Here is a 14,001-nt window from a genome sequence, read left to right as displayed (position 1 = left end):
ATATGAAAAGACAGTTTATTATAGAAATTTCCAAACATGTAAAAAAGTAGAGCGACTCATGCCCATCACTCAGCTTCAATCAAATCGATATTTTGCTAATCTTATTTCATCTCTCTTCCCCCAACTTTCTTCGGAGTTAGGAATCTTTTTTAACGCCAATTCTAGATATCATGTAATTTCACCTGTAAATTCAGGATGCATCTCTAAATGAATAACTTGTTTTTGTTTTTATTTTAACATAATCACCATGCTATTGTCACACCTACCAAAATTGACAATAGTTCCTTAATATAATAAGCATCCAGTCCATCCATATTTAAATTTTCTCCATTGTCCCAAAGATATCTTCTAAAACTGGTTCGTTAGAATCGGAATTTCAACAAGGTTTTCATATTGAATTTGGTTGATAGGTCTTTTAAGTCTCTTTTATTCTCTAACAGTTTTGATTTGTTTTTCTCCATTCCAGTAATTTGTTGGAGAAGCCGGGTCGTTTGTCTGTAGAAAGTCCCAGTTTGTGGCTTTGTCTGATTTCCTCAAGGTGCCATATAACTTGTTCCTCAGTCCTAATTCCTGTAAACTGGGAACTAGACCTAGAGGCTTGATTAATTCAGATTCAGTTTTTCAGGCAAAAATGCGTCATAGGTGGCTGCGTCTTTCAGTTGCCTTGGTCAAATCAGGAGCCACAAAGTAAGTGCTTTTTCCTTTTAGTTGATCAGGGGTTGGTGCCTCCTCCCCCCACCTCCTCCCCTTTGTTTTAACAGTCCTGCGATCTGGAAAAACTGGCCTTCCAAAACCATCCAGGCCAGCAGTCTTTCCATGAAGTCCTTCCGAGCAGTTTGCAGGCACATGGGTAGAGTTAACAAAGTCGGTTTCCAGACCCTCAGCTTCTCTATGTCCTCTTTCCTAAGAATGTACCTGGAAGCAGGTTTGCCTTCCTCACTTTCTCTTGCACTGTTGCTCTTCTCTCTCTTCACAAAAGAAAGACCCCCCCCCCCGCCCCGTGCCTTATTATGTTGCCTCTGCACGTTAAACAGAGGGACCCTTGGGAAACTGGTGCTGGTGCTGAGGAAGTGAGGGACCCCAATCACCGTGCCCAAATCCTTTTGCAATTCAGACACTGTCCTGTCCTTTAATCGATTTGTCAGCAGAGATAGCCTTAAAATAATTTCCCTTGGTGGGCCTTTTTGGTGTTTGGAAAGAGTTCAAAGGACAGAATGACAATATTATAACAAAACATCTTTTTTTATCTCCTTATTTAAGAAAGCATGTTTTATCTTTGCTTATTTAAAAAAAAAAGAAAAAAAAATTGGTGTTCAACCCTGTCTTATTCTAGCAATGACTATTAATATTATTGTTTATCCACAGATCTATGAATGAGTTGAAAAAAGCCCCATCCATTAAACTATGCATTTCTAAGAATTTCTTACTTTTTGATGTTTAATAGTTATAAAACTCCGGATTATATTTTTATTGTTATGAATTTGTTCTCTACCACTAATAATTGTAATGATAACTCAATCCAGGAAATTGTTATTTAAGCATCTTGAGCCCTAGGCTCACAGGACATTTTAAAAAATTAAATTGAAGTGTATCTAGATATTTTTATTGCAGAGAAGGATGATACAGAAATTGATAACAGACTTTCCAGTATTAAATATAAGTTGCTTTAGGATTAAATTCTGTGAGGAAATGGAGTTGAAATACAAAATAAACAGAAAAAGGAATGAGATAAGATTTTTGAGTAGAGGAAGAGCTTGTTTTTACCTTTTTTGTGTGTATGGAATATGGTTCAAGAATGGAAAAGGGCACAAAACACAAATGCATAACTTACTTTTTATATTTTTTAAGTGGATAATGGTGGGACTCAAATCTCTGTGCTATTTGGATCCTACTAGATACATTTAAATGACTGTTGTGACAGTTTTTTTTAAACAAATCAATATTTATATGCCAGGATTTATATCTTTTCAACCATTCAGACTTAAGATGAAAACATTTTAAAGGTAAACTTAAAAATGAGTGAGGTGGTACCTAGTTTTCCAGAATTCTTATAGGGCACACACAGAGATACAAGTTTGAGGAACTCTACTACATGCCATCTCACTGCTTCTGACCAAGACCGTATTTAAATGTCCTAGGCATTCAGGTGTCCTGTTCTAGTTTATTAGAACAAAACCCATTGCAAGATTTACCTTGCAAAAAACAAAAAGAAACGAACAAACAAACAAAAAACCCAAAAAGAAACAAGCACAGGACAAACCAACACACCCAGATAGATTGTGTAAGTCTTCAGGAAATGTAAGAATGAATTTTGGAGCATTAAGACATGTGAATTTAAGACACAATTTCCTTTTTTAAAAAGTCCTCAGACTGATGTATTGTTATGGTCAATTAACTATAAAGATCAGCAGTAGTTTCACTTCTGATTTTTTAAAGTTGTTGGTAAAAAAAGTTCTGTAATTTATATATGGTATATTAGAAAATAAGTCATTTACCTTCCTAAAATTGAGCTTGAATATGAGCATATGGGCTACTCACACAAAGCAACTCCTGGCAGGTCCCCAGATACATAGAGAAGTGTAAGGATGGGATGTGGAAGATGGTGGGGACCCTGAAACCTGGGGAATTTCAGTGGTGTTGACGACTGGAAGTGGATTCTCATAAACATTTCCCCAAACTGGGGGAAGGCGATATAGCCCAGGTGGTCGGAGTTGTAATAATTGCTTATACTGTCATGGAAGAAGTTATATTTAAGATAGCAACCTATTGATTGGGCCATGGTTCTCAGCCAGGGGAGATTTTGCCCCCAGGGGACATTTGGTAATGTCTGGAGACATTTCTGGTTGTCAGAAATAGAGGAGGGGGACTATGGTATCTAGCGGGTGGAGGCCAGGGGTGCTGCTAAACATCCTGGAACGCACAGGAGAGCACTCCCAAGAAAGAACTATCCGGCCCAGGAGTGCTGCGGTTGAGAAACCTTGGGCTGCAGTATTTTGATGTATCATCTCTAGATTGCAGTGGAACAGGATGTGACAGGCAGAGAACTTAAGAGTCTATAGACTTATAGTCTTATATAGTCTTATATAGTCTTATATAGTCTTATAGTCTATATGTAGTTCTTAAGAGTTCTGTAGCTGGACCTAACACGTATTTGATAAGAACTCCTCAGAGGAGTCTTTCCGTTTTAAAAAAAACAATAGAGAAGGGATTTATCTTCATTTTAGCTCATCGAGCTGTGTGATAAGGTACAAAAAGGAGGATTTTTTTTTTTAATATTCTGTTCTTTTTCAGGTTTTTAGTCTGTAGTTTATCCTATTGCCACATCTCAGAAAAAGTTGGATTGTTTAAAAAAACTTTTCTTTGAATGGAATCAATCAGATTTCACCTTTATAATTATTGTACTTAAAACAATTCTTTTTTTAGAGAAGTGTGTTTGCAGACTAACCATGCATAAAATGCAGGATTCCCATATACAACCCCACCACCAACACCTTCTTTTGGTATGGAACATTTGTTACAATTGATGATAGCTCTTTTTTTTTGTAATTGTGCTTGTTTTTTAAAATAGCAGTTACCTTTGTTACAATTGATGAAAAATTATTAAAGTAGCACTATTAACTATCATCCATAGTTTACATTAGGTGTGTTTTTTCTGTATATCACCCTATTATTAAAACTTTGTACTAGTATTGTACATTTGTTATAATTCATGAAAGAACATTCTTATATTTGTACTAGAAACTATAGACCATCATCTACAATAGGGTCCACTGTGTTATACAGTCTTACGCTTTATTTTTTAATTTTTATTTTAGTAACTTACATAACCTAAAGTTTCCCCTTTTAACTATATTCACCTATATAATTTAGTGCTGTTAATTACACAAACAATAATGTGCTACCATCACCACCATCCATTTCCAAACCTTTACTATCATCCTAAACAGAAATTCTGTACAAATCAAGGATCAGCTCCCCAATCTCTAACCCCAATCTATCCCCTGGTAACCTATATTCTACATTCTAACTCTATGAGTTTACTTATAATAATTAGTTCATATTCAGTGAGATACAATATTTGTCCTTCTGTGTCTGACTTATTTCACTCAGCATAATGTCCTCAAGGTTAATCCATGTTGTTGCTTGCATCAGAACTTCATTTCTTTTTTACAGCTGAATAATATTTATTCTACTGTATGTTTTAGTCATTCATCTGTTTCATCTGTTGATGGATACTTGGGTTGCTTCCATCTTTTGGCAATTGTGAATAATACCGCTATGAACATAGTTATGCAAATATCTGTTCGAGTCCCTGCTCTCAGTTCTTCTGGGTATATACCTAATAGTGGGATTACTGGGTCCTTTGCTAATTCTATATTTAGCTTTCTGAGGAACTACCAAACTGTCTTCCACAGTGGCTGCACCATTTTTCATTCCCACCAGCAATGAATATTTCTCCACATCCTCTCCAAGACCTGTAGTTTTCTGTTTCTTTAATAGTAGCCATTCTAGTAGGTATGAAATGATATCTCATTGTGGTTTTGATTTGCATTTCCCTAATAGCTAATGATGTTGAGCATCTTTTCATGTACTTTTTAGCCATTTGTTTATCCTCTTTGGAGAGATGTCTATTCAAGCCCATTTTTAAATTGAGTTGTTTGTCTTTTTATTGTTGAGTTGCAATAGAAGACATCAACAGACCAATCACAAGTAAAGAGTTTGAATCAGTCATCAATAGCTTCCCAACAAAGAGAAGTCCAGGACCAGATGGCTTCACAAGTAAATTCTACCAATCATTCCAAAAAGAATTAATACCAATCCCGCCCAAACTCTCCCCAGTAATTGAAGAAGAGGGAATACTACCTAACTCATTGTATGAGGCAAACATCACCCTAATGCCAAAGCCAGATAAAGATACTACAGGAAAAGAAAATTATAGACTAATTTTTCTTATGAATATAGATGCAAAAATTCTGTGTTGGTTGTTCATGTGTTTCTAGGAATTTGTCCATTATATCTAGGTTGCTTAATTTGTTGGCATACAGTTGTTTATAGTATACCCTTATGATCCTTTTTATTTCTGTGGGGTCAGTAGCAATGTTCCCCCTCTCCTTTCTGATTTTAGTTATTTGTGTCTTCTCTCTATTTTTCTTTGTCAGCTAAGGGTTTGTCCAGTTTATTGATCTTTTCAAAGAAACAACTTTTAATTTTGTTAATACTATTTTTTATTCTCAATTTCATTTATTTCTCCTCTAGTCTTTTTGATTTCTTTCCTTCTGTTTGCTTTGGGATTCATTTGCTGTCCTTTTCTATTTCCTCCAGGTGTGTAGTTAGGGCTTTGATTTTAGCTCTTTCTCCTTTTTTAACGTAAATGTTTCGGGCTAAAGATTTCCCTCTCTGTACTGCATTCACTGCATCCCATACATTTTGATATGTTGTGTTCTCATTTTCATTCATCACAAGATATTTACTGATTTACCTTCCAATTTCTTTTTTGACCCACTGATTGTTTAAATGTGTGTTATTTAACTTCAATTTATTTGTTTATTTTCCTGTTCTCTGCCTGTTACTGATTTCCAGCTTCATTTCATTCTGGTCAGAGAAGATGCTTGGTATAATTTCAGTCTTTTTAAATTTCTTGAGACTTGTTTTGTGACCCAATATGTGGTCTCTTCTGGAGAATGATCCATGTGCCCTTGAGAGGAATGTGTATCTGTTGTTTTGGGGCGCAATGTTCTGTATATGTCTGTTAGGTCTGGTTCATTTATCATATCATTCAAGTTCTGTTCCCTTATTGATCTTCTGCCTAGATATTCTATCTGTTGATGAGACTGGTATATTGAAGTCTCCAACTATTATTGAACAGGTGTGTTTTTCTCTCTTCTGTTTTGCCAGTATTTGCCTCATAAATTTTGGGGCACCATGTTTAAGTGTATGAATATTTATGATTGTTATTTCTTCCTGGTGGGTTGCCCCTTTTATTAATATATAGTGTCCTTTTTTGTCTCTTATGACAGCTTTTGACTTAAAGTCTATTTTGTCTGATATTTCTTTATCTACGTTAGTTCTTTTTTGGTTACAATTTGCATGGGATATCTTTTTCCAACCTTTCACTTTCAACCTATTTGTATCTTTGGATCTAGCATGAGTCTCCTGTAAACAACATCCAGTTGGGTCATGCTCTTTTATTTATCCATTCTGCCACTCTATGTCATTGATTGAGTAGTTTAATTCATTTATATTCAGTGTTATTGCTATAAAGACAGTACTTACTTCAGCCATTTTGTCCTTTGGCTTTTATATGTCTTTTTTTTTTTTTTTTTTTTTTTGCTTTTCCTTTATTGAAAACTTCTTTTCTGTTTAGTTGATCTATTGTGATGTATCTGACTGATCCCTTCCTCATTTCTTTTTCTGTCTATTTTTAAAATACTTTCTTTGTGGTTACCTTGGGATTTATATTATACAACCTAAAAATTTGAAAAGATACCAACCTAGCTTCAATAGCGTATATGTTCTCTGTTCTCATATCCCTCTGTTTCCCCTCTTTATGTTATTTTTGTCCCACTTTGCCACTTTATATTTTGCATGTCCTTTACCAGGAAATATCCTTTTTCTTGTTCAAGTATATTCCTACTCTTAAAGGAATTAAAGAGTAAAATTGTTTATTGAGGATAGAGACTATTGGGTTTTGCATTTACCCTTTTAGTTACCCTTACGGATAATCTTCATTTCATCATACTAATCCAAACCACTCTCTCCTGTCTTTTTCCTTTCAGCCTGGAGAATGCCCTTTAGTAATTCCTGTAGGGTCGATCTCTTGTTGAAAAACTATCTCAGTTTCTCTCTATGAATATTTTAAACTCTCTCTCATCTTTGAAGGACTATTTGTGAATAAAGAATTTTTGGCTCTCAGTTTTTCTGTTTCAGTACCTTAAATATATCATACCATTGCCTTCTTGCCTCTGTGGTTTCTAATAAGAAATCAGAACTTAGTTTTATTGAGGATCCCTTGTATGTGACAAAATGCTTTTCTCTTGCTGCTTTCAGAATTCCCTATTTATCTTTTGCATTTGACTTTCTGGTTAGTATGTGTCTCAGAGTAGGTCTATCAGGACTTATTCAGTTTGGAGTACATTGTGCTTCTTGGACATGTATATTTATGTCTTTCATAAGAGTTGGGAAATTTTCAGTCATTATTTCCTCAAATATTCTTTCTGCCCCTTTTCCCGTCTCTTCTTCCTCGGGGATACCCATGATACATATTTTTGTGTGCTTTGTGCTGTCACTCGAGTGCCTGAGACACTGCTCAATTTTTTCTCTTTTTTTCTCTATCTGTTCTTTTCTCTGTTTGATTTTGACTGTCCTGTCATCCAGTTTGCTGATTCTTTCTTCTGCCTGTTCAAATCTGCACTGTATGCTTCTAGTGTATTTTAAATTTCTACTGTTGTGACTTTCATCTCTATAATTTCTGTTATGTTTTGCTTTATACTTTCAAATTTTTCTTTATGCTCACATATTGTTTCCTTAATATCCTTTATCTCTTTATGCACATTTTCCTTCATCTCTTTGAATTGGTTTAGATTTCTTTGAACTTCTTTGATTAATTGTTCCAAATTCTGTGTCTCCTATGAAATTTTAATTTGTTCTTTTGATAGAGCCATATCTTATTGTTTCTTAGCATGGCTTGTAATTTTTTGGCTATTGTCTGGGCATCTGATTATCTTGATGAGTTAACTATGAAGGTCAGTTTCTCTCTCTTGTTTAGGGTTTTATTATTGATTGGCTTTATTTTAAGGCTCTTTTTTGATGCTTGGTCCAACTTATTCTAGACTTTAGAGTAGTCCCTGTGTTTAATTGATCAAATTTTCTTGGCTCTTCTTCATCTGACTTTTGCCCTGGATATGTGGTACAATTTTTAAGATTGTGCTTCTTGTGTAATTGTTTTACCTCCAGGGGAAAACTTCCTTTCCTCTGTTCCTTCTCTGGGAATCTTGATCTATTCTGTTTTTTTTTTTTTTTTTTTTCTTTTTAAATTAAATTCAGTTTTATTGAAATACATTCACATACCAAACCATTCTGTTTGTTTTTGCATAGAATTTTCTCCCCAGCTCCTACTGTTTAAATTCTCTCCCTCACTCAGTGCTCTGTTTTCCTTACTCTTTTCAGTTCTGGGACCCTCCTGTCTTACAGCAGTTCTGTTTAACCCCTCACCCCCTTTTTTAATTTCTCTTTGAGGCTTTTCTGCCTCTGTTTTTTTTTTTTGTTTTTTTTTAATTTCCTGTTAGGGTATCCTGCCCAAGGGAGCCAGATGGGGTCAATCCAGAAAGGTGGGTCACTCCAGAAAAGTCCATTTTGTATTTAGGTGGTCCAGTCACCAGAAACTGGATTGAGTGACATAGCACTTTCTGGCCACATTTTGTACCATAGTTTCTCTCTCTCTTTTTTTTTCCCTCCAGGGGCCCTTTTCTATGCAGCACTCCTCAGGGGCTTGTGTTCCAGTCTGGGTCTCTGGACTTGGTCCCTCTGCCTGGATATCCATGGGGTTCTATTGCTGCTGTCCCTGGTGGGAGGGGGGAGGAATCTGAACTGTTGCCTCTGAGCAACTCCCAAGCTGCATGCGATTGAGTGAGGGAGAGAGAGAGGGCCAGCGGGTCCAGGTGGAAGTTTCCTACCTGACATTGTCCTTTTTCTTTGATTTAGTGTTCTCTAGTCTCTGCTGTCCTCCAGAGTTCTAAGCAAGTGGGATTTGTCCTTTAATTTGCTGAATCTCTGGGGAGTTTTTTTTTCAGTGCTTGTCTAACATTGCCATGTTTATGACATCCTATCATACATTTTGTACATTTAACATTTCCATAATTTTAGGGACTCATGCTTTTGCAATTTTTGCAATTTCACTGTGACTGGTTCTACAAAAGAAACCCAAAGAAATGGCCTTTTACATTTTGTTAGGTTGAGTGACAGGGACTAATTCACTTGTCACATGTTCCCATCTGAGTACTGCTTATTTGGGGGTGCATAATCTTAAAGTTTGTTTGATTGATATTTGCTATGTGATATGGAAACGATATCCAGCAGACTTCTTCAGTTCAGGATTTTAAGAGCCTAGAATAGATAAACAATAAAACTTCAGTGTGTAAGGAAAGAGTGCACACTAATAAAGGATTATACATTTGTCATTGTCACCTAATTGAGTCTTTTCATGTCTGTAGGGAACTGTTTTGGATTTAACAGTTTATGTAGCTTGTTCATTCGATATTTGTCATTTGGTGTTGAGTAAGTTCCAGAGACTTAGATGACAGTGGTTACAAGTTTCCAGAAGAGATTGAAAACTGTGTCCACTAAATGAGTGCTGGGCCAGAGTGACACATTTCCTTTGTGACAGAGTTGTCACTTAGCTGGTGAATCAGGGAAACGTGGTAGATGTCTCACTTTTGGGTTTCATTGAGCCTCAGGCCAAGTCCCTCATGCAGGAGATGGAGGAATGAATGAGGGCTGGGTGAAGGTTGGTGAGTTGTGTTGCTAACCCAAAGGGCATCAATTCATGGGCTAGTGCTAACAGGCAGGTGTTCAGCCAGGCAGACCCACATCCCTGTCCACAGTGTCACACAGATGTGATGGCATGAAGATGACATTTACTGGTGGCTCAAGGCTGAGAAGTTCTGTTAAAACAGGGATGTCTGAGCAGTGCTTCAAAAATTTCTCAGCACCCTGGTGGAATGGAGCCAGACCTACCAAGAAGGAATTCATTAGAGATATATGTCAAATCTTGATCATGAGTCAAAACAAGCAAATGACACCCCCAATCTTTTCCTCCTCCTAAAAATAGAAATGAAAAGTTTCATAACAATCTAGGATAACAACAGCAGGTATTGAGGGGTGGGGTGGGGATTTAGGCTTCCTTTTTTTTTTTTGTTGACTCTAGGCTTAGTGTATGGACCCCCCCTCTAAAAGCTCCTTTGATCTTGGGCTGCATTAATAGAAGCAGAGTATCATGGCCATTGGAAGTGATGTGACTTTCCTATGCCAGACAGCCTGTGGTTGCTTGCTGAGCAGCTCTTCTAGAAGACAGCTCGTAGAAGTGACCTTGCTCTGTCTACTAGTGGGGTGACACTACCTCCCTCCTTCCTTCCCAGTCAACACTGCTCCTTGCATAATGCCGGGCACTGGTATGATATTTAGGGTCAGAAGAGGAGCAGATGGCATCCTCACTCGACAAGAAAGTTCTGGACAGTCAGGGGTACCACGTGAACTTCTCACACAACAGGGTTGTGAATTCTATCATGTAAGTTTGGGATACTGTGAGGGTAGAAAGAAAGGGGCATGAAAATCTCCCACTTTACCATTTCCAAGTGTTTGTTGAAGACATTTTGGGGCTGTGCTAGGAAGAAAGGCTTTAGGTCACCAGGCACGACCTCTTGACTGCCCTGGCAGGTTCCCCTGGTAGTGACTTGAGGGGGCACAGATCCACTGACCTGCCCTATCCCTGGGTGGGTGCCCCAGCCTCTTAAACGCCCCCTCCTTCGCCTGTGCATGATGGAGCCAGGAACTCTCCTGGCATTGCCCTCCCAAGTTGCTTCCCATTTGTTCTCCCCTCTCGCCCATTCCCTGTAGGGACTCTGCAGATTGACTCTCAGGATCTTTCTTGGGAACTCAGTGGCTCCCTGGGTTCCATATGCAATTGTTAGGTGGGGGCAGTGTTAGCACCCAGCTGAATGGTAAGCCAGGTTAGGGTGTTTACCCTGTCGTGTGTTCTTTCACCCACTGGTTACTGGTGGGAGGGAAACTTGCTACCCTTGTGACTAGCAACTTGCTGTTTTGGAGAGCAATTTGGCAGTATCTGGAGATGCTGAAGATGGACAGCTCCTAGAGAAACTGACAGCCAAGCATGGAAGTATTGTTTGTATAATTAAACAGTGAAAACAGCCCAAATATCCATCAGCCGGGCAGTGGATAAATTATGATAAAGTCATACAATGGCAAACTGTACAACAGCATAATGTTGAGCAAAAAGGAGGCTTCAGACTGACGCTATATGATATACATTTAAAAGACAGAAAATGATATTTAAAAAATTTATTGTGGTAAATATATATAACATAAAATTTGCCATTTTATCCTTTTTTAAGTGCACAATTTGGTGCCACTAATTACATTCACAATGTTGTGCTACCATCACCTCTATTTCCAAGATCTTTTCATCACCCCAAACAGAACTCTGTACCTGTTAAGTAATAACTTCTCCTCTTGTACCTCCAACCCCCCAGTCCTAGATTACCTCTGATCTACTTTCTGTCTTTATGAATTTGCTTATTCTAGATGCTTCATTTAAGTGGAATCAAACAATATCTGTCCTTTTGTGTCTAGCTTATTTCACTCAGCATACTGTTGTCAAGGCTTAGCCATGCTAGAGCATGTCTCAGAATTTCCTTCTTTTTTATGGTTTTATAATATTCCATTGTGAGGATATGCCATATTTTGTATCCATTGATGGACACTTGGGTTGTACCCACCTTTTGGCTATTATGAATAATGCTGCTTTGAACATTGGCGTATAATTAGCTGATTGAATCGTTTTCAGTTCATTTGGGTATATACCTAGAAGTGGGATTGCTGGATAATACATCAATTCTATGTTTAACTTTTTTGAGGAACTGCCTAACTGTATACATATTTTTGTTTATGGTTACCTTTATATGTGGGAGAAGTATCAAAACTTGCATGGTCTGGCTAAATACCAGAGTCAGGATAGAGGTAACCTCTAGTGAGCAAGAAACAGGAGCAGTTCTGGAAGGGTGACACAAATGTTTCAACACCTGTACCCTTTTAGTTTTGCAACAAGATCTGCAGCAAATACGGCAAAATGTTAAAGTGTGTCAAACTGGGTTGTGGATACCTGAGTATTTGCATTTTTTATAATTTTTTATGTGTCTGAAATATTTTATAGTGAACATTAAAACACAAAGTAACACTTCGGAAGCATCCAGGATTGGGAGTTTGCTTCCTCAACAAAGTTTTAAGATGCATTGAATAAGTATCTTGAATAAGGCAAAACTGGTTACGTCAGTCCCATTGTACCCCACACAGAAGTTTACAACAGCTCTTGTAATGTGTTTTTACAGTTAGTCATACATGTATTTATGTATGTGTTATTTGTGCCTTGAAATACATATTTAGTGTAATGCTGCAGTGACAATATTTACACAATATATAATTGGTTACTGCAACACGTGTTTCTGTAAGGGAGATTCTTGGGACAAAGGACATGTATAGTTTAAGTATGCTTAGCAATGTTTTTACAGGTTGTTTTTTTCTCATTAGCAGGGCCTCGATAGCATTAATTGCTTTCCCTTTAAATGACTTCTTTTGGAGTCCTTCGCTGTATTTTCTCTTGACTCCTCAAATTACTCTCTGAGTATTCTCTCCTCAGTACCTGGATCTGGCCTTGATTTTTATCTGAGGCATGAACTTAATAGGGAGAACTGTTACCATTTAAAAAAAAAAGGATAGCTGTTATTCCCTGTTAGAATCCTACAGTAATACAACTTGAAAACTGGAAAAGATTTCAGATGATTATACTAGCTAATACTTATTGAGTCATTACTAGGTACAAGGTGCTCTGCCAAGCATTATCCCCACTTTACAGATGAAGTAATTGAGGCAAATAAGTTACTTGTTCAGGATCATACCACAAGCAGAGCCAGGATTTGAATCCACAGTCTGACCATAGAGCTCCCACTTTTGAATCACAATGCCTCCCAGCTAATGTCTGGTTCACCTGCCTCTCTGTTTACAGACAAGAAACAAATCCAGAGAGAATAAATGACTAATCCACAATTGACAATTGATAGATAGTGGCAGAGCTTGGACCAAACTCAGAGGAGCAGTCTGGGGCAAGCTCCTCAATCTTCCTTGGCCTCCTTTGGTTCTGCTGACAACTGGGGACATTGGACTGGGTGCTTCACCGAGGTTCTTGGCCCTGCATATTTAAAGGGATGAGTTGCAGTGATGGTGAGCATATATCTTTTTTGTTGCAAGGCAACTATGAAGTGTTGTTAGTTTTTGGTTCACCTCCTCAGGTCTATGATTCAGTGGTAATCTTAAACATGTAATTGGATCATCTTTTCATCTGAGAGGGAAAGCAGTCTTTGTCCCAAAAGACATGTAGATGAATTTGAAGAGGCTGAAGCATTGAGGGTCACCATTTTAATTTTCTTTGCTCTGGTTCCTGTGTGTGTCTCTCTCTTTTTTTTTTTTTATTAAATTCATTTTTATTGAAATACATTCACACACCATACAATCATCCATGGTATACAATCCACTGTCCACAGTATGATAACATAGTTATGCGTTCATCACCTCCTGTGTGTCTCTTCAGTGAGGCTTGAGCCAACTGGGAATCTCTAAATAAATGCATATCCTCTCTCCTGGGAGAAGCACTTGTGTGGAATATATATGATTATGAAACTGTGGAAGGGAAGGCCAGCCCACCAACCAGGGAACTTACTTCTAGGCATGAAAAGGAAATTTAATGTCTATTATTTAATCCCATAGGGAGCCGGTTTTCTTTGAAAGACATCATTTTCTTAAGGAGATTTTGGCTGAGTCTACTTTTGTGCAGCAAGTGGGGAATAATGTTTTCTGCAAATAACCTGCCCACTGTTAGAAGTTAATGATGCCTTCTGTTCCGGTTTGCTAACGCTGCCATTATGCAAAATACCAGAAATCAATTGGCTTTTATAAAGGGGGTTTATTTGGTTATAAATTTACAGTCCTAAGGCCATGAAAGTGTCCAAACTAAGGCATTGACAAGAAGATACCTTCACTGAAGGTTGGCTAGTGGAGTCCGGAACAACTCTGTCAGCTGGAAAGGCATGTGGCTGGTGTCTGCTGTTCCCAGATTGTGTTTCAAATTGGCGTTCTCCAAAATGTCTCTGGGCTTATCTCTCAGCCTCTTCAGCTCCTGTGCATCTAACCATCTGGGAGTCCTCTTTTAGTTTCTCT

The 14,001-nt window shown here is 37.7% G+C and overlaps 1 protein-coding gene across 15 annotated transcripts in view; it reads left to right on the top strand.

The window, feature by feature from the left end:
* SLC39A11 (solute carrier family 39 member 11) overlaps nt 1-14,001 on the top strand; it is a 519,734-nt gene that overhangs the window by 87,239 nt on the left and 418,494 nt on the right. The gene's annotated exons all lie outside the window — the stretch shown is intronic.

The sequence above is a fragment of the Choloepus didactylus genome, chromosome 18 (genome assembly GCF_015220235.1).
Source record: "Choloepus didactylus isolate mChoDid1 chromosome 18, mChoDid1.pri, whole genome shotgun sequence".
NCBI lineage: Eukaryota > Metazoa > Chordata > Mammalia > Pilosa > Megalonychidae > Choloepus > Choloepus didactylus.
This window is presented reverse-complemented; position numbering and strand designations above follow the sequence as displayed.